The 26,005-nt window shown below is 48.7% G+C and overlaps 1 protein-coding gene across 23 annotated transcripts in view; it reads left to right on the top strand.

The window, feature by feature from the left end:
* LOC105484792 (pleckstrin homology domain containing A6) overlaps positions 1-26,005 on the top strand; it is a 156,997-nt gene that overhangs the window by 39,798 nt on the left and 91,194 nt on the right. Inside the window, exons 1-2 of one of the 23 annotated variants that reach the window (XM_011746755.2) lie at positions 5,452-5,467; positions 22,685-22,771. The exons of 20 other annotated variants lie outside the window; for them this stretch is intronic. The gene's annotated coding sequence lies outside the window, so the exon portion shown is untranslated. Of the gene's footprint in view, positions 1-5,084; positions 5,468-22,684; positions 22,772-22,791; positions 22,916-26,005 lie in introns of those variants that run through there. 2 more of the 23 variants (XM_011746754.3, XM_011746758.2) reach the window with 2 other exon arrangements.

Here is a 26,005-nt window from a genome sequence, read left to right as displayed (position 1 = left end):
GAAGGCAGAGGAGATTGGATTCTTTCTCTTAACTCTTCTCATACCCTTCCCTCCAAGGGTTCAAACTGAAAGTCTGGGAGTCCAGAAAGGGATGAGATTTTAAAAGCTCTTTCCTCCCTGCCTTCAGGCTCTTCTTTCTTCCCAGTGCTAGTCCTTTGGAGGAGCAGCAGGGCTCAGGGGCAGGCAAAATGGAAGCCTTCCCAGCAAACTGCCCTGTCAGAGCCTTGGAGGAGGCCTCTTTAGACCTGGCTTTCTTTTTTTTTTTTTTTTTTTTTTGAGACGAAGTCTCGCTCTGTCGCCCAGGCTGGAGTGCAGTGGCCAGATCTCAGCTCACTGCAAGCTCCGCCTCCCGGGTTCATGCCATTCTCCTGCCTCAGCCTCCCGAGTAGCTGCCACCTCGCCCGGCTAGTTTTTTTTATTTTTTAGTAGAGACAGGGTTTCACCGGGTTAGCCAGGATGGTCTCGATCTCCTGACCTCGTGATCCACCCGTCTCGGCCTCCCAAAGTGCTGGGATTACAGGCTTGAGCCACCACGCCCGGCCTAGATCTGGCTTTCTTTATCGTTCTGGTACAGCCCTAGCAGGGGACTTGTCACAGGCAGTTGCTAGCTTTTGTGATTCTGTTCCAGTCATTGACCTGGATGCCTGGAGTTTGACAAATCTTCAAGTACAGAAAAGCGTTTCCTACGTCCATGTGAATTTGCAAATGTATGTTTTTTGTGCTTACAAGCCCATGGGAAGGTGAGGCAGGGAAGAGGAGGGCAGAATGCAAGCTGGGCAGTATGCAAGTTGGCCTAGTGCATGATCTAAGTATTTTATTTTCCCCAGTGTATGTATGTGCATGCACACACACACACACACACACACACACACACCCCTCTTTCAGGAGGTCTGCCCTGATGGCCTCAGCTAGAACTAACCTCTCCTTCCACTGAATTCCTGTGGCACCAGTGACTTGTATCACTCACAGCAAATCTATGCTTTCAGTTGTACGGTGGTAGCAGAAGATCAGATTGGATGAATAAGTTGGGGCTGGATTATAAAAGGCCTTGCATTTCAAGCCTCCATCCTGCAGGCAGTAGAGAAGCACTGCAGGTTTGTGAGCCAGGGCATGATTGAATTGTCACTTGTGGGGATCAGGGAGACCAGAGGTAGAGGCACCCTGTCATCTCAAGGGCAACAGGACTGGGGATGACTTGGTGCAGGTGGGTTACTGGACCAGTTTAATCTGCAGTCTGAAGGCAGTGTCATGGATAGGGAAGACTGGTTGGTGATGAGGGTCTAGGATGCCACACTGAGAGCTGTTTTGGGAGCTCAGTGGGTGTGGTTGGGGACCTGTGTCTTAGGGTAGAGTTGGTGACTGGAGACAGAAGAAGACCAGATGGAATTAGGTATAGGGCCCTTACAAAGCCCTTCTTGACACTAGCGAAGTTCACATTGGGCCACCCCCTTATGCAGGGGCATTTGCCCTGGAATGCTTTAGAGGCTTCTCTTAAAGGTGACATGGCAGAATTATTTGCTGGCTATCAAAGTTATTGAGATGAGGTGACAGGGGCTGTGGCAGAGCAGAAGCTATGGGGTCCAGGTCCAAGGACAGGTACAGATGTGCCCTGCCCATGCCACATGGACACTGTCATCCCCCATGGCCCAGCTCAGAGCAGCTGGCCCTTTCACTCCCCCGGGGCTCGGCATTTACTGCCCAGACAGAAAAGGGGAGGGATGACATGACTCCTTGTCTGTCTGCTTTCTCCCAAGGTCACCTTTGTCTCTGCTTGTCAAAACTGGCATCATCTCCCTGGCACTGCCAGCCCTGGAGCTGGGGGCTGCATGGTGTTCCCTCAATGTCTTCTTGCCTTAACGCAGTTGCTCTGGCAAAGAGCAGGGAGAGGTGCAGCGGCCACTGTGGCGTAAAGATGCCTTTGAGAGATGGGATCCCCCTCACACTCTTCTCTAGCCCTGAAGTGCAGCCTCCCTCCCTGCCCCCTGTTCCAAGAGGGGCCTTCTCCAGGGCCTTTCTCTGCTGGGGAAGGAAGGGAGGGACTTGGTCCAAGGGGGCCAGCCTGGCTGTCTATATGTTGAGAGGAGTTGTCTGCAGTGCTGGGCTGAGGCCAAGCTAAACACCCCTCTGCCCAGCTGCCTGAGCCATTCTGCTTTTCTGGATTGGTGTGGAATGGGAGAGATTGTGTGTGTGTGGCGGGGGAAGTGGAGGGGGCAAGGGTTTGTTATCTGCAGGTTAACCCTTGGGGGGCCAAGAGGAAGGCAAGCATCCAGTGGGAAAGTGACGCTGTCTGTTTTTTGGACAGGTGATCTCATCAAGACCAAGCCCTTTTGTGGAAGCTAGGGGATGGGGTGTGGATGGGGAAGGAAGAGGCATTGGTCAAAGCGTACAAAGTTTCAGTTAGACAAGGGGAATAAATTCTGGTGATCTATTACACAGCATGGTGACTATAGTTAATAATATAATAATAAAGTATATTTTTAAATTGCTAAAAGAGTAGGTTTTATTTTATTTTGTTTATTTTTTTTAGACAGAGCCTCATTCTGTCACCCAGGCTGGAGTGCAGTAGTGCAATCTTGGCTCATGTAACCTCCACCTCCTGAGTTCAAGCTATTCTTGTGCCTTATCCTCTCGAATAGTTGGAATTATAGGTGTGCACTCCCGCACCCGGCTAATTTTTATATTTTCAGTAGACATGCGGTCTCACCATGTTGGCCAGACTGATCTCGAATTCCTGGCCTCAAGTGAGCCACCCACCCTGACCTCCCAAAGTGCTGGGATGACAGGCGTGAACCACCCACTGCACCCCATCAAGAGTAGGTTTTAAATGTTCTCACCACAAAAATGATAAATATGTAAAGTGTAGATATATTAATTAGCCTAGTTTGATCATTTCACAATGTATACATGTATCAAACCATCACATTGTTCCCCATAAATAGATGCAATTATTATTTATCAATTAAAAAAGAAGATCAAGTTTGGAATGATAGCCCCAGAACCATCCTCCATGGTGATTTTATGGGGAGTGCAAATGTATGTCATAGGTAATTAGGAAAGTTGTTTGGCAGGTCGGGATCTTTGACTCCCTCTCTTAGCACAAAGATTTGAGATTTGACTAAGAGGATACAAAGGCTTTGCGTCCCACTCATCTTGTTGCCTCTCCCCGCCACCCTCAGCTCTCCCGCTGTGATGGAGGGTTAGCTATGCTGTCTGCCTTTGTCCCTTGCCCAGAAGCATGTTCACCACAGGGGAGCTTTTCCAGGCACCTGAACGAAAGCATGTCTGTCCTTACTGCATGTCTATTTCATCCCATCCCAGGACTTCCCCCAGAGCAGGTTCTAGAAATGGGATTATCTTCCTTGCCACCCCTGCTTTCATATTACCCTTGGCCATTGTGTTCAAGACCTGGGGATAAATAGTGCAAGGCTAGGTCTCCTCAGAGCTCCCAGCCTCAGAGGGACCTTACCATTTTAAATAGGCTGATTAGGAAAGCTTGTCAACGGCCAGGATCACAAAGAATGGATGTTTTTTGTTTTTAAGGGAGTTTTTTTGCTAATGAAACCTTGAACTGAAGCCACTGAACTTGCCCGGTCTGGAAGTGGGTTGCTAACTGCATAGCCTGAGAAGGAGCTCTCCTCCAGGGCAGCTGGAGAGCAGGGGCCAGGAGGTTCCTCCCAGAGAGCAGGACCTGGGGTGCAGGATTCCCCCTTCCCTGCAGGCTGAGCCCTGGCCTTCCGAAGTGGGTGAGAGCTCTGAGCTGGAGAGTTAAAGACTTGGGTTCCCAGCTGGCTTTGGCACTTCCCTAAGGATGTGTAACTTCAGACCATTCACTATCCCCTTTGAGCCCTAACTGTTTAAATTAGCTGAGAAGGAAGGATAATAATACAGTGCTTCTCTTTTGGGTTATGTGAAGCTGCAATGAAAAAAGTCAATGTGTGTAAAATGCTAAGCGAATGTCAGAGATTATTATTAATATTGTTATTGTTCTTAGGAGAGGCAGAGACCTGGAGTCCTGGGTTTGAGCTCTGCTTTCATTTGGAAGTTTCTGCAGCCCACAGCTTCCTCCCCAGGAGAGTAAAGAAGGGGCCTTTGGGGTAGGAATTGCCTGCTCCTCCAAGCCACTTTGCTTTGGGCGAAGCCATGGAGGGTTAGAGAAACCCTAGTCATCCTACAAACACAAATCCCAGGGCCAGATCATTCCTCCCTGCCCCTGTCCCTTCCTTCCCCTTCTTCCTCACTCTGTTCACTCAGCCAGTTTTCATTCCCCGCCTGGTGGAGCTGGGGGGCCTCTGGCTCTCCTGGGCAGGGCGCCTGAGGCCTGGGGGCCTGGGTCTTCTCTGGCTTGGTTTGTCGTTTGCCTTATCCTCACTTGGCGGAGGCATTGCAGAGCCTAACAGAAACCTGCCTCCTCCTCCCTAGGTGGGGCAGGAACTTTCGTTTATGATAATGATACTCTGCATTTATAGAGCGTCTTTTCTGCTGAGAGCTCAGAGCACTTTTCCTTCTATGCACACTCTCATCTTTCTGGAAGTGCAGGCGGAGGGAAAGAATCACAGTGACTTTATAACTGAGGCTTGGAGGCACTGAGTAGCTTGCCATAGGTCACGCAGCCAGCAAGTGGCAGAGCCAGGATTTGAGTTTCAGAGTTGGGACTGCTGCCGGGATTAGTCTTGAGGTCCCTTGATTTTCAGCGAGGGACTTGTTGGCCTGTTTGCTTAGGGCCTAAAGAGTGAGGACTGGGTCAGGCGCGGTGGCTCATGCCTGTAATCCCAGCACTTAAGGAGGCCAAGGTGGGTGGATCATGAGGTCAAGAGTTCAAGACCAGCCTGGCCAACATGGTGAAACCCCATCTTTACTAAAAATACAAAAATTAGCTGGACTTGGTGGCACGTTCCTGTAACCCCAAATACTCGGGAGGCTGAGGCAGGACAATTGCTTGAACCAGGACCTGGGAAGCGGAGGTTGCAGTGAACTGAGATGGATTGCGCCACTGCACTCCAGCCTGGGTGACACAGCAAGACTCTGTCTTAAAAAAAAAAGTGAGGACTGATGCCTGCTTGCCTGGCTTTGGCATAGGTTGATTCAGAGGTAACCTCAGGCTCTGTGGTCCCTGAAGATCAGTGAGTGTGGGGAGGTGGGAGGTGGTGTGGCCTGCAGGCAGCTGTGCCTTGGCCATCTTGTGACTTCCCGGCGTGGGCATGAATATGGAACAAGCACCTTGGCTGAATTCGGGGTTAACCCTCTGTCCCCTGCAGCAACGTGCCCACAAAGGGTGAGCTAGGGTAGGCTCCTTTTGGCTCCTTGATTGGTCTGAGGTGGTGTTTCCTCCCAGCACTCCACCCCTCAGGAGGCAGGTGGATTAGTCCACTTGTCTGTCTTCCTGGAGCAGGCTGCCAGGAGCCAGGAAAGGAAGCATTTGGACATGAGGTGTGTTTGCACCCCGGCTCCTGCACACCTTTCTAGGCTGGTAAGGGGAGGCTCCCTCTGAGGAAACTGGGCTGGGGATGGACACTGGGACCTCTGGGGGTATCGGGCTTTGGGGACGGGGTGATAGCCAGGTGACTGTAGGGGCATGGGGCTTTGGGAGCAGGGAGGAGACAGCCGGCTGATGGTTGACTCAGTTTCCATGTTCCCAGGGGCCTCTCTAACACTCCCCTCTCCATCTTTCTTCCTTCACTCCTTACAGTTGCTTTCTTTTTCCTTTCTCTTTTTCTCTTTTCTTCCTTTTACTCATTATTTACTTGGCAAATTTGAGCTCTGAAATAGGCCAAGCATGATTCTCTCACCTTCTTTTTTCTCCCTTCCAAAGGACTTCTCTAAAAACTGAATATTCATCATCTCCCTTCTGAACTCTCTGTCTCTTTTTCCACCAATTCTCTTTCCTGCAGAATGTTCTTCTCTCCTCTCCCTGGGATCAGTAGCACCAGGAAGTGCTAAGGGAGGAAGCAGCCTGGGAGGTGCCAGCTGTTTGCCCAAGGTGGGGTTGGCTGTAGCGTTGGTTATTGGGCTGGGCTGGGCTGGAGCATGGACTTGAGTGCTCAGCTCTTCTGTGTTCTTTTTCTTTCCACACCTTCTGCCTCCTTTCTTCTTCCCATGTCCCACTGCTGGTACCTACCTAATGCAGGCAGAAAGGCAACAAGGCATTTGATCAGTTGCTGCAGGTGCTGCCTGGCTGAGATGCTCATGCTTTTTTTGAGACAGAGTCTCACTTTGATGCCCAGGCTGGAGTGCAGTGGTGTGATCTCAGCTCATTGCAACCTTCGCCTCCTTGGTTCAAGAAATTCTCCTGCCTCAGCCTCCAGAGTCGCTGGGATTAGAGGCATGTGCTACCACCATGCATAGCTAATTTTTTTGTATTTTTAGTGGAGATGGGGTTTTGCCATGTTGGCCATACTGGTCTCGAACCCCTGACCTCAGCTGATCTGCCTGCCTCGGCCTCCCAAAGTGCTAGTATTACAGGTGTGAGCCACCGTGCCTGGCCGAGATGCTTCTTTCCAGAACCCAGGGTACCAAAAGGCCGAACTCAGTATGAGGCTGGAGATGCTCTTTGTTTTCGGCTCTGAGCCAGGGTGATCTAGGGAAGGAAGGGTGCTTCACATTGGAAGACAGAATGAGGCTCCTTCACAACCTCATGGTGGGGCCTTGGGAGGGCTGCTTCCTCTTTGGTAGCACTGGCTGTACCTGTGTCAAAGGCTCCGAGGGGATCTGGCCATAGAAAGTGAGCTCTAACTTGTCACAGTGGTTCTGCTGGGAAGGGAAGAACAGCCTGAGGGTTCTCTCTACGAGTTCTCCAGAGCAAGACCTCCAGAGGCCTGGCCAGCTTAAAGGAGTTTATTGCACTATCGCCTAGCACAGTTACTCCTAATCTGTAGGGTCTGATTTATATTTTTAAAGCTTTTTATTAGAGAATCAAGCATACACAAAAGTAGAGAGACTAATACAATAACACCAGTGTGCCCAAGTTTCAGCGGTTTTGAAGACATCTCTTAGTCAGTCTTGTTTCAAGTATATTCCTGGTCCTTTCTGCCCTCTGACAATTTTGAAGCAAATCCTAGACAGCTGAATATTTCATCTCTAAAGAAAGGGACTTCCGGCCGGGTGCAGTTTCTCACGCCTGTAATCCTGGCACTTTGGGAGGTCAAGGCGGGTGGATCACCTGCCCAACATGGTAAAACCCCGCCTCGCAGCTTTTTGGCTAAGATCAAATGTAAAGATAGGGACTCTAAGAAAAATACCAAAACATGAGCACACCTAAGCAAAATGAACAATTCCTTAATGTAATCAACTATCCTGTTAATGTTTACATCTCCCTGATTATATATATATATATATATATATGTATTTCTAGTATTCTTTTAAATTTGGATCCAAATAAGGTCTATTCATTGTGATTGGTCATTATAGCATTTAAATCACTCCTAATCTGTAGTTGTTCTCTCTCTTCTGAAGAAACTGGATTAGATGGCTTTTTTTTTTTTTTTTTTTTTTTTTTTGAGACAGGGTCTCACTTTGTTGCCCAGGCTGGTCTCAAACTCCTGGCCTCAATGATTTGCCCGCCTTGGCCTCTCCAGTAGCTGGGATTACAGACATGAGTCACTGCATGCAGCTTGGGTGATTGTCCTGTAGAGTTTTTCACATTCTGGATTTGGCTGATTGCATCCTCATCGTGTCATTTAACATGTTATGCTGTCCCTGTAGTTCCTGTAAATGTAGTTAGATTTAGGGCTTAATCAAATTCAGGTCCCTTTAATTTACTTATTTGTGGGACGGAGGCAAGAATCCATTCGTGGTATGCACATCTCTCAGGAGGCACACGATGTCTGGTTGTCTCTTTTTGTGTGTGATATTGGCAGCCTAGATGATCTTTGCCTAGCTCCATTAATCCATTACAGGCTAATTGCCTATTAATGACTCTCTAATCAGACGTTGCTTCTTTGATCTCACAGTAAGTGATCTTCTGCTTTGGAAAGAGGCCCTTCTCTGGGAGGTGTTGTTGTGGTAGAGGCTCTGGAATGGCAACAGGGTGGCCCACTCCCACCTGTTCTGGCTTCTCTGTGGATTGGTAAGACAGTGGCCTCATAAAGGCCAGGTTGAAGGTTCTGGAAAGAGTCCTTTGCATTGCTTTCCAGTCATGTTTAAGTCTTCGTACTGATGGAGAGAGTCAGAGCCTGAAACATCCTAAATAACTTTTCCAATTAGCTCTGAAATACAGTTCAGCCATGTTTAATCAGATTAATGCTCAGACATAAATCTTTCTTGACTATCCCCTATAATCACCCCGGGCTCTTTCTACTATCAGTGACTTAATAATAACTCTATAATAATAATAATAGCTTACAGTCTACAAAACATACACACACAAGAAGTGGTGCAACACAGAGGGTAAGAGTGGAGCTTTGAGGTCAGCTGGCTTGGCTGCAGATTGTGGCTCCATCACTTTCTAGTAACTTCTCTCCGCATTAGTGTCTATCCAACCTTATAAGGTTGTTATGAATATTAAGTGAGACGATATAAACAAAGAGCTCAGCACAGTGCCTGGGATATAGTAGATGTGCAATAAATGTCAGCTATTGTTATTTTGAAACCATCTACTCATAGCAATCTAGTATCTAGCTGCAAGAGTGTGCAGACACTGCACAGGGACAGAGTAGCAGCAGACAATTGAAAGTTGACAGTGGCTCATGCCTGTAATCCCAGCACTTTGGGATTACAGGGGAACCCGGGAGGCAGAGGTTGCAGTGAGCCAAGATGGCGCCATTGCACTCCAGCCTGCGCAATAAGAGCGAAACTCTGTCTAAAAAAAGAAAAAGAAAGAAAATTGGCTGTGGGTTGGGTGCAATGGCTCACACCTGTAATCCCAGCACTTTGGGTGGCCGAGGCAGGCGGATCACCTGAGGTCGGGAGTTCAAGACCAGCCTGGCCAACATGGAGAAACCCTGTCTCTGCTAAAAATACAAAATTAGCTGGGCGTGGTGGCACATGCCTGTAATCCCAGCAACTCAGGAGGCTGAGATAAGAGAATCCCTTGAACCTAGGAGGCAGGAGTTGCAGTGAGCCAAGATTGTACCATTGCACTCCAGCCTGGGCAACAAGAGCAAAACTGCATCTCAAAAATAAATAAATAAATACAATAAATAAAAGCAGCTTCTTTCCTTTTTATCCCAGTCAGTGTCATCAGAAAGCAGACAGGGCTCCAGCTCTAATTTTGAGAATAATGAGGTTTTATCCAGAGAAGTCAGGGAACTGGCTTTCAGAAACACAGTGAGTCAGAGGATATGCCTCAAATGGGAAAGGAAAGCCAGCCATCCCAGCTCTCTGCTACCTGCCCTGTCCTTTCCTTAGGAATGGGAGCAAGTGAGGAGAGAGGAGAGAGGATTGGGGTTTGGCTTAGACCTGCTCTTGTATTTTTCCCTTTTGGAGGCCTGGGCTGTCTCTTGCCCTTGAGACAGGCCCTCTGAGGCCTTGGTCTAGAGAGCCAGGTGGCTGTGCCTCCTCCCCAGGAGCTTGTGGTCCCCTGCGGCCTGGCACAGCTGCTCACCCATCTGCCTGTGCAGATCAGAGGTGGAAATCTGCAGTTAGACAATTGGACACCACAACGTGCCTGGACAGATGAGGAAACCTACTTGCAAGGTGCCGATCAACCACGGGGCTCCCAGCGCTCTCCTGGGCCTCAGTGGGCCAGAGATTCCAGGCCAAGAGGGGCTCCCAGAAGGGACCTGTCGGCATCAGGGCTCATTTGCCCTGTGCTAGCTCCTTATCACTGTCTACTTCCTGTACCTCTCCACATGCGGGGCACTAGAGACACAAGGTACCCTCTGTGGGCCTTGAGAGGGAGACAGAAAGGAATGGAGCTGAGGATAAATCGGCAGCAAGGCCTCAGTGCCAGGTGGGTGGGAGAGGTAGGAAGGACAAACAAGCAGGAAGCCCTGGTCCTGCTTTCTTGGGCATTAAATGAGGAAGAATGGTGCACAGTGAACAAAATGAAATGCTGTATTTCTGTTTCACTGGGCTCACGCCTGTTACATCCTTGAGCTACTTCTTTTGCTGGGAGTTCAGCCTTGTGACTCAAGCATGTGAGCAGAGAGTGGCAGGGTTTCTCTCCCAGGAGGAGGAAGACGGGGTGGAGAGAGACTGGGGAGAGGCTGAAACCCAAGTAGCTGCTTTGTCCACAATTCCCTGCTACAGAGGCTGCCGTATTCAGCACACTTCTGCCTGGACCACTCCCTGCCTAAGTGCAGAGGCCCCAGGGTTTGGGCAGTGAGCAGATCCTCGCTCTATTTGGATCATATAGGAAGGAGGGAGCTAGACTAAGGATGATGAAAGACAGCGTATGCTGAGTGAGGTCAAGTCCTAGTGCTGAGCTCCATGCTGGCACACAGAAGGCACTCGTAAAATATATATGGAATGAATGAATGAACCAGCCAACCAAGGAGAAGGAAAGGGGTTTGATTATATTTATCCTCTGACTCTTAATTCTCTAGTTTGATCCTTAGCAGTCAGATTTAGGGCTTGGACAGCAAAAATTATTTGCTAGAAATGTGTTGTGTGTGGGTGTAAGGCTCGATAATCTATCACCTGGAGCCCTGCTTTGTGAATTAACCAAACTTTTGGTTCTCTTCTTTCTCATTTGTCTCCATGCCTCTGTGGTGCTCACTTGGGTTTGGGAGGTGGTACGGACGGGGGCAGCCATGCAAAGGCTTGTTAGAATGAGAGCTGGGAAGCCTCTTCTGTCTGTGCTCTCATGGCCCTTTTTGGGTTCTGAATATGGGTCTTGATTGTCTCTGCTTCTTTGCCAGTGCTTTGCACATAGTGGGCACTGATAGAACATTTGGTGAGCTAAGATGTGACTGTGTGTTGGCACAGGCAGGAGGGAGAAGCTTTATTCTCCTGGCTGGATTGGGTCTAAGGGACAGAGGAGCTGAGTATCTACTTGTGCCCTCTGGTCTCCACAAACTGAAGGGCACAGTTGGAGCCGGGCTCTGTTTCAGCTGGCAGAAGGGGGCATGGAACTGGAGCTGCCCTCGGCCGTGGAGAAAGTTGGCCACAGCAGGACTGGACACGTGGAGTGCTCAGAGCCTGCCTCACAAAGCAGCTTAGGAGAAAATTAAGTGGACTCAAGCCAGGGGACGCATGGCTCACTGTGCTGGATGAGGGGGCTGGGCAGGGTGAGGAATGGGGCTCGCTGCGGGCAGAGGGACTCTGCCCCCTTTGTGTTCAGCCCAGTCTATATGTTAATGGCAGCCCAGCGGTGCTTGGCATTGGCAGCCTGGAAACGGTAGCTACTACTTCTCCCCATGCTGACCTTCCACCCCTTGTTCACCTGGGCCCTGAGATCTTTGCAGAACTAAGTGACCTTAGGGACAGGCAGACTAGAGTCTTGCACCAAGGCCTCCTGCGTTTGTTCACAGGCTACTCTAAGAAGCTACCAGTAAGGAAGTTTCTCAGGGCTCAGGGTCCTGAGCACCTTTAGAAGTTTCTAATAGGATTTTGTCTTCCAGATAGGAAGGAAAACCCATCCAGATCTTATAGAGGAACCAAAGCCCAGTGAGGCAGGGACTTGCCCACAGTGACATGCATGCTGAGGGCTCACCAAGCAGGCAGCTGGGCATTCAGGCTCCTAGACCTGGGACCTGAGCTCTCAATATTTCTGAGCATGAAGATCTCGTGTGGTGCCCATTGGTTCTTTGTCAAACCAGAGATTTATTTATGTGAGTTCTTTGGCAGGGCAACCAATTTGTCCCAGTGTGCCTGAGATTCTCCCAATTTGAGCACTGAAAGTCCTGGGCAAACTGGGATAGTTGACCACCATGTCCCTAGGGATTCTCCCCCTGCCAGCCCTCTAAACCCAGTTTGCATTTCTCTTTATTGCTTTAATTGCAGGAAACATTTCTTACTGATATTCATTTTCAATGGGCTGACCCCAGAAAGCTGAACTTGTAGATAACTGGGAAGAAACGTTGCCTACCCAAGGTGCCTGGCACTAGACTTTCCTATCTCTCAGGAGCGCTAAGACAATCAAAATAGTTGCATCTCTCTAAATGCGACTGGTGTAACTGAAGTACAGTGTGGAGGTGACTTCTGCCTCTCCCTTGCTGAAAGCTCTGATCAAATTCTGTATTCCTGCATCTCCTCTCTTCTAAGTAACTCAGGCATCGTGTGATCTCCAGTCTCCTTTACCCAACACAGTCCCTAAGCCAAAGGACAAAGACACAAACAGGTGACACAATACCCTTTTAATGAATGGAGAAACTGATGTCTATGGAAGGTTTAGTAAGCTGTTGGCCTCAGGTCAGATAAAAACACCAGGATCCAAATCGACTTCCAATTCAGCACCTTTAGACTTAAAGCCTTCAGCTTTTGTGACTTCTGGAATAGTCTCTCCACTTTCACTCATTTCTTCTGAATTGTATCCCTCCCAGATAAGACTTTGTCAGAGAAACTCAACCTCAGAGAAAACTGTTTCTAAGTTCTCTTCATTTGGTTCCTTTCCTTGTCTTATTGATGGTGAGACATTTCTGTCTCAGCATGAGCTGCCTCTCTAATGGGGACCGCAAAGTAGCCAGAACTGGAGTTTCCTATTGCCCAGTCCTGCCCTTCGTATCCTATCCCATAAAGGGCTTATTCATTGAGGCCCCTTTCTTTATCCTATTTATAAATCTTTTCAGCATGTCTTTGTCCCCAGTGACAAACCCTATTCTATCTTCTACTTCAGCCTTTGAGATACTAAAAATTTCCTTCCATCTTCAAAATCCCTTCACAATCCATAGCCCTGACTCTTACCAGGGATGCCTGGCAATCAAAGTCAGAGCAAAGAACTGCCCTTTGCAGGACTGGCCCACGGGTCACAGCAGGATTCTGGGATGTGGGCCCCAAAGAGGGCTCCTGAAGTCCTCCTGTGGCTGAAACACATCCCTACCGGCTGCACTTTTATTGTACCTCATTGTCTCTAGGAGTGACTCATGCAGACTCAGGCAGAACCCTGGGGCCCAGGACAGAAGTGTTACTTCAGGTCTCACTCAGCACTCATTCAGCATGCTTGTAATTAGAAATGAGTGATCTCATGGATGAACTGTACTGGGCTAACTTGAAGAGCACAGCTCTGGAATCAGTCTGCCCAGGTTCTTTCCAAGTCCTGCCACTCCATCCTCAGGCAGGATATTTAACCTGATTTTGTCTCAGGTTCCTCATCCTAAAAGAGAGGTCAGAACAATAACCATCTCAAAAGGCTGTTGTGAAGATCAGATGAGTTGCATTTAGAATTATTCCTCACACAAGTATGCACTCAATAAATAGCTATTATTTTAATACTAGGTAGCTTACACCCTCTGCCATTTACCTCTCTAGTAAGCTGTTTATTCATTTGACAAATACATACTGAGCACCTATTATGCACCAGGAATACAAGCACAACCTTGTTGAAACTTTCCAGTTACACAAGCAGTTTATAATGCTCTCTAATTTCACATTAGCTTTCTTTCTTCCGAAATGTCCATTTGGCTGGGACAGCAGTTGAGAAGTCATCACTTTGGTCACATCTAGCTCTCAGTGATCCTGGTCTGCATGTTGTGGGGCAAAGGCTACTTGCCTTGGGAGTCAGAGGACCTGAATTTCTATTGATGATTCAGCTGGTAACCAGCTGGAAGCTATTGGACAGGTCGCTTCATCTTTTCTGAGCCTCAGTGTCTCCATCCTACCTTGAGGGGTGCTGTGGAGATAAGATGAGATAACGATGCAAAAGACCTATTAAATGTCAGGTGCTAGGATGGAGCAAAGAGAGGACAGTCCTTGGGAGACTGCCCCATCTAAGTGCAGAGGAGGGCCTCCCCCAGGCAAGACTCTGAAGATAATTAACATGAGTGCAAGCTCCCGGAGGGCACTGAGTGTCAGGGCCCAGCATGGTGCGCTGTGGCACATAGTAGATACACAGTTAATGCCTGCCACATAGCTGTAGACCCTTAGCAAATGTTTGTCAAGTGAATAAATGTGACATAAAGGGCTCCAACCAATGTAAAAGCGGGGAAGGCATTAAGTTCCAAGGAAATTCAAAGCAAAGGGAATTTTCCTCAGGTTTGGGCATGGTCTTTCAGGGAGGGTTTCCTGGGAGAGATGATTTAGATTTAGGATGGGAAGACCTTGCATCCATAGAATGACACTCCTTGGGACAGGAAGGGAATTTGCAAAACACATAGGGCCAGTTAGCTTGATTGGGGTGGGAAGAGCAGTCCCCAGAATAAAAGGAGTAGGATAGGAGTTTACATGCTCAGTAGCCACAGCTGGGATTTGAGAGAGTAAATGCTTGGTTGGGGGAATGTGGAGGAGCATGTGTGAGGAGTGTGATTCTGGTTGGTAGGGAGTAGACCACAGGAGGCCTATTATCTGCTGCCTGCCCATTAGGGAAAGAATCCCACTGGCTGATAGCTCTGGATAATAGTGACAGTGGTTGAAGCTGTGGAGGCCTGGGACTGCCTGAGACCACCTGCTAAGCAGCCAGCTTCTATCGTCCACTAACTGCACTTTGAAGGTGGCGAAAGCTGGATGGCACCAGTTTGCTGTGTGACCCCACTGGCTTCCCAAGTCATGCCAGGGAGCTGGTGTGGCTCATTACGAGTCCTGGGAACTTCTGTTGTGGTGGAAAGCAAGGGCACAGAGAACTTCCAGAAGGATGCCAGGGCAGCTAGGACTAAAGTCATCCAGTTTACAGCCTTGAGGTGAATCGATCATCATTTCCTTCCTTTAAACAAGAAGTCTGGGCACAAATAGGCACTCATTGTTAGTGTGTTAAATTGGACAGCATGAGACTAAAGGGGTATGTGTAGGGTGCGGGTTCAGACGGACCTGAGGGCCTGTGCAAGCTCTGCTGACTGCTGTGTGACATTAAGAAAGCTTCCTAACCTCTCTGGGCGCCACTTTTCTCATATATGAAGTCAGAGTAACAAAGCCTTTTGCCAGAGAGTTAATTTGAGGACTAGCTAAAGTATAGAGAACAGTGGCTACATAGCACATGATAAACTGCTCCACAAGTGGTGGTGGTTTATGTTTTTAGTTTATTCTCAATATTTTTTAGTCTCCTGCTAAGGGAGAGAAGGCAGAGCATGCCCTGCCAGAGCCCCAGGGGCAGCTCCTGGGCCTGCCTTTCCTGATTCAGCAGCAGGCTGGGCCCACTCGGGCCTGCACTGCCTTAAGCACTGGGCCAGCAGACTGTGAGCCTGCCCTTTTCTCCTTTGTATTCTGGCAGACACACAGCAGACATTTATTAAATGCTTATTGAATGAAAGATGCATTTGACATGGTCCTTGTCCTTTCAGTTTCACAGTCTAGCAGCGGAGACACACATGTAAACAAAGGATGAAGAAAAGTAAGATTAGATGCATAGAGTGGTTTGCAAACACAGAGGGAGGAAGACTGCCTGGGTGGAAGTAAGAAGTGGTTGTAGGGTCAGGTTAGGTTGAAACTTAAAGTATGGGAAGGGTAGGCTGGAAGGTTTGAGGTTCCAGCAGAAGAAACAGCATGCACAGAGGCTGAGATGCAGGAGGAAGCACGGGCACCGGAACTAGATTAGCAGAGTCGGAGGCTGGAGCACAGAGCGCACTGCAGCGGGGCAGTATGGGAGGCTGGAAGGTGGGCCAGCTTGTGAAAAGCCTTGACAGCCCTATGCAGGAGGCTGAACTTAATCCTTTACAAGTTATAAGCAAACATGGGGCACAATCAATTTGCTTCCTTTCCTCTCCTTGCTCCCATCCTTATGGTCATGTGCAGATCCTCAGGATTCTGAGGATCAGAGAGGCTTGTGACCTGCCTGAGGGTGCACAGCATATTAGCTGTGAGGTCAGAATGAGAGTTCAGCCCCTCTGGCTTCCCCTGAGCGGTGCTTTATGTAGTGGACTGTCCTGATGATGTTGCTTGACTCCCTCTACCATCCTTGTGGGCAGCCATGGCCTCTGGGTAACCCTACTCCATATTCTGACCCGAAACAACAGCTTTGTCCATTTAAAGGGTCTACTGTGATTGAGCCCGGACCTCCCCCTTCACCATCCTCCCCCTTCTTTGGCACAAAGAAGAAGCTACAAGATCCCTTGGAAATAGCCTCCTGCTTCATTTCCAGGTGCTGGGCTGCCTGGCACGCACCAGACTTGGCTTGAGAACATGTTTTTCAAAAGAGATCAGGCAGGCTTTGCCGAATGTAATGGAATTATTCTGAGTTTTTTGGGGGAAGGCTAAGAACCCCTCTGCCCACTCCCCATTGTACACACACATACTCTAGAGATGAGCTCCAAGAGTGCCGCAGGCCAGCTCAGTGTGCCGTGCATACAAGAGGTCTCCACAGAGCACGTGGAGGGAGCAGTTGACGTATGAGCAATAGCCATGTGGGGAGAGATAGGGGTCCCAGCACTTTCCAGAAAAGAAGGAGGAGCTGTGGGGCCCTAGAGGGGCTCCGTATAAACAGGACTGACCAGAAAGTTTCCCTATTTCTTTGCCCCAGGGAAATTCCAGAGAGAAGCCAAGTTGCTAAGTTATGGTTTCTAGTTGTTTCCCTGCGTCATGCAGGCACCAAGCCTGCTCAGAGCCCCTTCCTATAGAAGCCACTGCTCCCTCCCACCCTCAGTCTCCTGGGGAACTGAGCCGTGGGTATGGTGAATCCAGATGGAGGGCATGGCTCCTTCCTCAGGGCACTGCTGGCACCAGCTCCCCACCTGAGAAGCACCCCCCATGCTCACCCCTCCCTCAGGGGTTGGGAGTCAAGTGGAGGGGTCTACCCAGTGTACATTGCATGCCGCCATCCTCCTAAATCCGCTTCCATCACCCAAGACAGCACCGAGCCTCCATTAAATGGGTGGGCATGGAGGCATGAAGGGGTGGTGGAGCACAGCACTCCCCCAGGGAAGAGGCAGCTGGTTCTTTGTTCCGTTCTTTGTGGTGGTAAAGGAGAGAATAAGGAGGATGGGGCAGCAGTGTCTGAAGTCCTGTGGCTTCCTGGCCCCTTGGTGGCTGAAAGGCCACTCTGCTACTAGTGCTCTCTAGTTACATCCCGGGGGGACTCTAGGAAGACAGCCTGTTCCACTCATCCCTGTTAGAATTAGACCCGCAGAGGGTGGTGTACCAGGATTCAGTTGCACTGGCTTGAGATGACCATGAGCTCCTGGTATCCACGCACCCACTCTTCCTCCCTCCCTCCTCATCCCCACCCACCCTACCTCTTTCTCCCTTGTCTCTTTCCTCCCTCTGTATGTCTCCCTTCTGTCCTCCCTTTCCTCCCTTTCTTCCCCAAATATTTATTGAGAAATGTTTATATGTCAGATACCAGGAATGCAAAGATGAGTAAGACACGGCCACTGCCCTCAAGGAACTCAGAATGCTGTGGGGGAGACAGACATGTAAACAAATGACTGCAATGCAGGACAACAGGCGTGACTCAGAAATACCTGCGTCTGACTTACAGACAAAGTGCACAGGAGGGAGGGACCACTCCTGTTGGGTGGGGACAGGGGACTAGAAGTGCCTACTAGCTCTAAAAGAAGCCCACCTTACTGGGACCCTCCCTCGCTTACGTTCACACAGTGTGACAATGGGTAAGTCTCTTAATGTCTCTTGATCTCAATTTCCTCAGTTATTAAAAAAATAATGTATGTTTGGGGCTTACCACAGAATGGAAAGATATGAAACATCTTGAGTTGTGCCCAGTATGAGGAGATAGTTAGCCAGCTCTCATTTGTAAGGACAGCGATTGGGACACGGAATTTTGGAGGAAACAGTCTGTAAGACTGACAGCCTGCTCCTCCTCCTGCTCCCGGTGTTATGAAATGTTGCATAGCACAGGAAAGGACTGTGGGCGCCTCACGGGGGAAAGGAGAGTGATTCCACAGTTACAGCCCACTCTTGTCTTCTTTCTCCTCTTTCCTTCCCACCGGAAGTATCTACTGGGTTGATGTGGCACAGGGTCAGTTCTAGAGATGAACCGAGTACCTTGTTTTCGGGTGACTTTGCATGGTTATCAAGATGGGAAGGAAGCAAGGGCAGACTGAGAAAGCTAGGGACCACAGGAACTTGGAGATGGAGATTACCTGATTTTCTGTTCTCGCATTTACCGGACCAGAAACCTTCCGTCTCTGCACTGCAGGCTCACTCATAGAGTGGCCTCTGGCAAGTCAGAGAATCTTCCCCTCCTAACACCTCTGGACCATGGAGAAAATGAAATGAGACATGCTCAGAAAGAACCCGAGTCTTCCAGAATAAAAGGTGTGGGAGAGATGTAATGTCATCTGGTCAGCTTTATACTGTTCAAATTAAACAAGTACTTAATGCATTATATGGTTATGAGCCCTGTTAACCGAGTTTATTATCACCAGCTATTGTAGTAGAAAGCTCTGGACTTTATAGTGGGACCCTGGAGTTATTGCTTCCTGAGTTCAAAGCACTTGAACATTAACTTGCTTGGATTTGAGGCGAGTGCCTATGAGGACACCCTTATGAAGCCACCCCTCTCTCAGACAAGGTCAGCTCCTCAGTGGCCAAAACCTCTGAGGGCCAGCCTTCCCCTGCTGTGCAAGAAGTTGGCTGCAAAGTGAAACAGATGCTGTAGTTCAGTGGTTCCAAGTCCAGACTTTGGAGACAGAGTTCAAATCCAGGCCCTGCTACTTCCTAGCTGTGTGGCAACTTAACCTCTCTGTGGTTCAGTTTCCTCACTTGTACAGCAGGGGTAATAATAGTACCTACCCCACTGAATTTCATGCGGAGTAAATGAGTCAATTTGAAGCACTTGGTCCTGTGCTCTCAGATCCTCTACACGCTCTGTCCAGCCACTGCTCCTCCAGTCACCTCTGTCTCCTTCTCTAAAGCCAGGGCAGACACCTGTGGAATCTCCCGAGCCCTGGGAATTGGGCTCCAAGAACAGATTGTCTTTGGAGAGACACTTCTTAGCTTCTCCCACATAGTGACTTTCAGTTTTTTCTCTACCCTACAGAAGAATATTTACCTTGTAAGCAAAGATACTCATGCACGCACATGTACACACACTTGCACTCCTGTGTGTATAAGTGTATGAAATAACACTTTTATATAGCACTTGTGTAAAGTACTTTTCCAAATGCTCCATGAATATCAATTATTACAGTCCTCACAACAACGATATGAGGTGGATACTGTTATCGTCCTCATTTTAAAATGAAGAAATGGAAGCATAGAAAGATTAAGTGGCTGAGCCAGGATTCTTATATTGTGTGTGTGTTTTAACAAAAGTGTCCCAAAATAATACTTATTCTTACCAAGTGCAGTATACCCTATGTTCTGTTCTGTTCCATTCAATTATTAAAAATGCATTTCTCCCATGTGCCAATTTGGATTATGTTTACTAATCTGAATTCCCAACTCACTGATGATTCCAAAGCCACAGTTTGAAAGACACTGTCTGTAAGACGGGGTAGTTAGAGGAAAACTTCTGAGGAGAAAGAAATGGCAGACTTCCTCCATGTGGCCTGTGTTCAAAGGTGGGTGGGGATCTAGCCGGGAGTGTTGGTGGAGCTCTGAGATGGATGAGAAGGTGCCTCCTGTTCCCAGATGTGAGGTTCTAAAGAAAATAGGCCTAGACCCTCAGCGCTGGCTGAGGAGGTGAAGGCTACAGGTGGGGCCGGGCTTGCGTTCCTGGTCGGGCAGATTCTACTGATAAACTCTCAGAAGAGGCCTAGCTGCTGGAACAACATCACTGATTGTTATCTTATCTCTTCCCAGACTCAAATCAGGAAAGACCTTCCAAGCTGGAGCCCCTGCCTGGAGCTAGGACCCAGGGCTGCTTGCTGTCCCTGAGGGCCTCTGTAGGCCTGGATTGGTATTCTATCAGCAGTACTCTATGCTTAACTTTTTGGTTTAACCTTTTGAGCATTTTTATATTTACCAAGTTATTTTATGCTCAAAAGAGCTGAATTTGGTGAGCATAGGTTCCATTCCATTCTACAGGTGGGGAAAAGAGGCCGAGAGATGCTCAGTGATTTGGTCCAGGCTGGAGGAGACTGCAAGGCACCTCCAGACGTCCGGTTCTGGTCATTTCAGCTACAGATGGTGTGGTAGATTATGTGATTAGCCTTGGAGACGTTTAAGGAGTGGATACGAAGAGGCCGCTTTATCTGTCTGGGGTTCATCTTCTGGCTCCTCTGTTCTTCAGCCCTAGTTCCCGCTGGTAAAACACCAGTAGGGTGATTGAGTCCCACCCTGGGATATCCTAACACAGATGCCAAAGGAAAGAGGAATGAGCTGACATCTTTATTGATTTCCCTAGTGGGGAATGGGTTCAAATGGGTAAGTTTGATACCTGTATTGAGCTCTCCAGTAGGGAATGGGCTTAAATTCCAGTTGGCCAGATAAAAGTTAAATCAAAGACTGGGAGACCAGAAAAGATGGAAACTGAGGGAAACTGTGACCTTTTAGAAGGACCTCCATCTCTCTGGAATGAGTTAGCCAAGTCACTGTGCCAATGAGTGGGGAGGCAGGGCACGCTCAGCTTCGGAGGCTCTGCCAGCTCTGGGTGGTGCTGAGTGAACCCTACCCCCACATATCCTGCAAAGGCACTGGGAACAAGGGGTTGGGTACCCCTGGACTCACCCATTGAAAGCATTTCTCCCATGTCCCTATTCTGAGCAGCCTGCAGCTGTCTTCCCCGGCAGCTGTCTCCCTGAGCCTACTTGGGTTTCTTGTGGGCACAGAGAGTGCTCTCACACCCACTCTCCACATCCTGTATCAAGAAAGTCAGGTTCTTATCCAACCAGGGCCTCTCCTCCCCTTGTCAGTGCCGGTGTTTCTTTTAATAGTTTAAAAAGTTAGAAAAATATTTTTCAGAGCTTTAGTTGCTCCTGAAGAATTCTAGCTTCCTCCCACTGGGAGTGAGCCTTCAAACATCATTTATCCATTGATCAATGAGAAAATATTTATTGAGCTGGAGCCACTTCATGCATTGCATTACATGCATCGTGGGACTCCACAGTCTGGCCCCAAATACCTGTCCAGCTTCATTTAGTTATGAGGAATAAGCAAGCTCATAAATAGGAAGCATTCCCACAGTGTCCATAGTAAACACACAGTAAACGTTTATAGAATTGTTGTTACTTCCCAACATGAACCTTGACCTAGTCCAGGGACCCCAGTAATCTCCCGTCTCCTTCCTGTGACTTCCTCTAAAACACCTGGCCTTGTCCTCTCATGCTGTCATCTCCATGCTGCAGCCTCCCCTGGGCACCTCCCCGGCTCCTCACTCACACTGCCCTCATCCCAGGCTGCCTCTGATCGAGGATGGTTTTGTTGGTTTGCTTTTATCTGTATCCACTCTCTAGATTAGGGTTTCCTTGAAGGTGGGGACCATATCTCGGCTCAGTCTCTAGCACTGTCATGCTCAGGACATTTCTAGGGAATGACTGGCTAACATATGCCTACAACTTCACGGCAGAGGGGGTTTTCTGTGGGCTGAGGGTGTTTAACTGGGGCCTTCTGGAAGAGGTGGCATTTGAGCTCAGCCTTAACATGGTGTCCACCTGCCTTCCCCTGGGAGATTTGGATTTAACAGGCATCTGGGGGAGAGGGAAGGGGAATGACACCGCCACAGCAGGAATGCCTAAGGCCTTTCGGGGAAATATTGCAAAGTTCAGTCAGGTTGAACTAGAAAACTTACACATGGAGCCATAGAATATGACATTTGAAAGATGAGTGGGGACGTGCTGCAGTGGGCCTTGGATGCAAAGCCGTGGAGGTGGACCCTTATGTAGCAGGCAGGGGAGGGATGACCACTGAGGATTTCTGAGCAGGAGAGTCACATGATGAAACAGGCATTGAGCCATAGCCAGTGGAGGGGAAATTGGCTTTAATTTTAAAGGCCCAGGGCAGAGTCCTAAATGTCCTCTTATCACCCATTTCAAATGATTCTTAGTATCTAACCTAAATCATTCCTGCCGTAATCAAAGTCCAGTTTGTCTCACAGGAATTGGAAAACAGCTGGACAGGGCTGTCATTCTCCCATTTCTTCCAGAGAGAACCCACATATCTTGGTGTGGTGCAAGAGTGTGTGCCAGGGTTCCGAGCCAAGCTGGCAGAGCTCTGGGGCACGTGAGAGCACTGAGGCCTGCATTGATACCTCTAGGGGTTGGGTTTGGGGGTCATTGAAGCCCCTGTGGAATTAGAAGACCTGGATCTGTCCCTGAGGTATTCCCTCCTCCCCAATACCAGCATACATGCTGTCCCCGTGCAAAGCTTGGGAGCATCCATACCAGCATTTCTACTGCCCCTGCGCCATTGTGGGGGTGAGAGATGAAGTGGATAAAAGTCTCTGAGGCAAGGAGATAAGGGCCTAGAAGAAAGACAAGCTTGACTCAAGGAAAGGCACAGGAGAAGAAGTTAAGGAGGGTTCTGCTATTTCTTGCCCCAGCTTGGTTGGGGTACCCATCTGACATCTGAGAATGAGGTTGGCCAGCAGCTACAGAGGCAGCAGGTGTCTGTCTATTCCCCTCCAGTCTCCTTGGTTAGATCATCCCCGGGCCAGGGGGAGGGGTGGCCAGTTAGGATCAGTCTTGTCCTTCCAGGATCCTTCTCTGCATTCGCTGTTGGCCCAGTCACTCAATTATCATCTGCAGAAATATTGGATGAAATTCCAGAGACTTCAGTCTCAAAGAAGAAACCGTTTCTAGAACAGGGAATTTATTTATCTCCCCAGGCTCACAGGGGAAGTGGAACATTCCATTTGAAGGGTGAAACAGGAACAGGTGAGCTATAGTGCGGACAACAGGACTCCGAGACACAGGTGAGAGGAGTGGCTGAACCACTCACACTGCCCACCTCTGCCTCTGGCATCTTCTCATCAATCTGAGGGCACCTTGCTTCCTGTGCCCTGATCTCAAAATACTAGGATAGCAGGATATGGCTCTGGGACCCCTAAAGAAGACAGGTAAGAGGACATCCCTCAGACCCTGTCCCTCCCCATCTGGGGACCCTCACTTTCCCACCCACCAGTGCTGCTGTGTCCCACAATTCTGAGGGCACCACTCACATTGTGCTATATGGGAATAGTACCCCCTGGGGTTGTGCAGAGGCCAGGAAGTCTGTGCCAGCAGATAAGTAGGAGGACAGAATCAGACACTTTTCTATGTTCTAGGCAAACAATAGAGACCTTTCCAGGAAGCTCGGGGGAGGGAGCTGCCTGTAAGAGGATCCCCGGGTGGATGCTCTGTGGGGTGGCTTGAACGGGTTTCTGCATTTACTCCTGCTTGCTTAATTAGACACCTACATGGTGCTCTCTGCTAATGACCATGTCTCCCAGGGAGATGACAGATAGAAAGGTGGGTAGCTGCAGAATGTCAGGTGAAAATCTCAAGGACAGCCACCTAAGGATGGGGGCACGGAGGTGGAGCATCATATGATTTCCTTGGGATAAAATGGGATATAGACTGTCAAAAAGAGTATTTTCTCATCAGGGACTGAGAAGAGAAGCAGTAGCCTCAAGGTCGGATTCTTTCTTCAATAGTAACATCTTATGTGAGCTCTGAACTCCTGGCTGTGGTTTGTGCTCTTGAGAAATGGAGAAGTCATCCCTATTTTTAGGGAGCCACCGAGGCCAGATGAACCCAGGAATGTGCATGTTTCTGGAGGCAGGCATCCTGGAGTGCAGGACAACCGGGTGTTTTTCCAGAACCCTGTAAGTTAGGTTGAAAAGATGAGCCATGTGGGGAGGCCTGACTATTCTGTGGAGTGCGTCACTAAGATGGTGAACTCCAACTGGACAGATTAGTCAGGAACCATCCTGGGATTTGGAGCTGAGCTTTGGAAATGGGCTAAGGGCTGGGCACAGTGGCTCCCACTTGTAATTCCAGTGCTTTGAGAAGCTGAGGTGGGAGGAACACTTGAGGCCAGGAGTTCAAGACTGGCCTGGGCAACATAAGGAAGGAAAGAAGGAAGGGAGGGAGGGAGGGAGGGAGGGAAAAGAAAAAAAGGAAAGAAGGGAGAGAGAGAGAGAGAGAGAGAGAGAGAAAGAAAGAAAGAAAGAAAGAAAGAAAGAAAGAAAGAAAGCAAAGAAAGAAAGAAAGAAAAAGAAAGAGGGCTAAGGGTCTTGATGCAAACGCTTCAGAGCTTCTCAGAGAGTGCACTAGAGGCAAACTGATTTCTACTGATGACTTGGGAAGTGGCTGCATTTTGGCGTTTGTGATTCTTCTGTGCCTGTCCCTAGTACACTCTAGGCCATCTTTGTAGAACTGGGATTGTTGGGATATGGGTAAAGAGGTCCTGTGGTCCTCTCCTGGGTGAGCCAGCCAAATATTTACCAAAAGCAGAGCTGCCGAGAAAAGGTGCCAGGACCCAGGTAAACGTTGTGTTTGTGCTGCCCAAACAATGCCACGCTTCATGGGGTCCTGAGCACCCCAGCCCCGTAGTAAGGCCTGGAGCCAGACCCAAGCAAGGGCAGGTTGTGGGAAAGCACAGGACTGTGTGCCACTTGTGGGCCAGAAAGGTGCCACTCAGCCGTTGAGTGTTTCTGGGATGCTTTGAATGGTTTTGCTCTTGGTTCTTCCATCCCAGGAAGGCCTGACCACCTCCAGAGGGTGGAATCTGGACAGGGACAGTAGGATTGCTGTGTCCTGTTCATCTCTCCCATGCTTCTGATGGAAATGATGGAAATAAGCATGTCTGCACATTTCAGGGACAGAGTGAGGTTGGCAGAGATGGTCGACTGTCATGGAAGTCTTGGACTGTAGGGAAAAGACTGAGTTTTGAAGCTGAGCAGACCTAACTGAATTTTGGCTGTGTCACTGACTAGCTGTTTGATGCTGGGCAAGTTAGCTAACTCTTCTAACCGTGAGTTTTCCTGTGCTGTAAAATGGGAATACCACCTTCCACCTCCAGAGTTTCTGTGGGAATTCAATGAGACGATATGTATAAAGCATCTATCTGGCACTGGCTCAAGCATTAGGCATTAGCATTTTGTCATGTAGCACCAACTTAATGCCTACAGTAGGAAGGGTAAGAAATGGGCTGAGACCAGAGGAAACACTTTTGCATGAGGGATTCAGTTTAGATCTTAGGATGCATTTTCTGAGTTTAAGGATTTTAGGTCCTGCATGGCCATGGATAATTGTGAAGTATCCTCCTCTAAAGAAATAAAATGATTCCCTTTAGAGCATAACCTTATGGCTTTCATGTTGGAAAGTAGGAAAAGGAATTATATTCAATTTCATTCAATAAACATTTTTGAGCAAAGGTACTTTCAGTTCCAAAAAGTTGATGATTTTGTGTGTTTAAAAACCCTTTGAACATCTTGGAAGGAAGAAATATTTGAAAACTGTATTGTATTTGGCAGTTATCATTAGTTTTTTTGTTACACACTCAAGAAGCCCTAATCTGCTTAGTTCTGGAACTAGAAACAATGAGTAGAAGCAGAAGAACTCTTTTTTTTTTTTTTTTTTTGAGACAGAGTTTCGCTCTTCTTGCCCAGGCTGGAGTGCAATGGCATGATCTTGGCTCACCACAACCTCTGCCTCCCACGTTCAAGCGATTCTCCTGCCTCAGCCTCCCAAGTAGCTGGGATTACAGGCATGTGCCACCGCCTCTGGCTAATTTTGTATTTTTAGTAGAGACGGGGTTTCTCCATGTTGGTCAGGCTGGTCTCAAACTCCCAACCTCAGGTGATCTGCCTGCCTCAGCCTCCCAAAGTACTAGTATTACAGGTGTGAGCCACCGCGCCTGGCCGAAACAGAAGAACTTTCTAATAGCACTCTTCAACAATGGAGTAGGCTACCTTCCAAAGTAGTGAGTGTGCTGTCTCTGCAGGAGTTCAAGCGGCCTGTGGATAATCATCTTTCATAGTGGTTGCAGAGGCCTTTTCCTGCACCAGGTGGGAGGGCAGATTGCTTAATGCTCAGATCCCTCCAAAATGTGGGAGGCTCTCATTCTGGGATCACCAAAATCTCCCAGCTGAGGATAAGGGGTTTCCCTAACTCTATGCTAATGCACTAGAGATTGGAATTAGGGCAAGTTCCTCCCCGCACCC

This window comes from Macaca nemestrina, chromosome 1 (genome assembly GCF_043159975.1).
Source record: "Macaca nemestrina isolate mMacNem1 chromosome 1, mMacNem.hap1, whole genome shotgun sequence".
In the NCBI taxonomy this organism is placed as follows: domain Eukaryota; kingdom Metazoa; phylum Chordata; class Mammalia; order Primates; family Cercopithecidae; genus Macaca; species Macaca nemestrina.
Note: the sequence above shows the minus strand (reverse complement) of the source record. Positions and strands in the feature narration are given on the sequence as shown.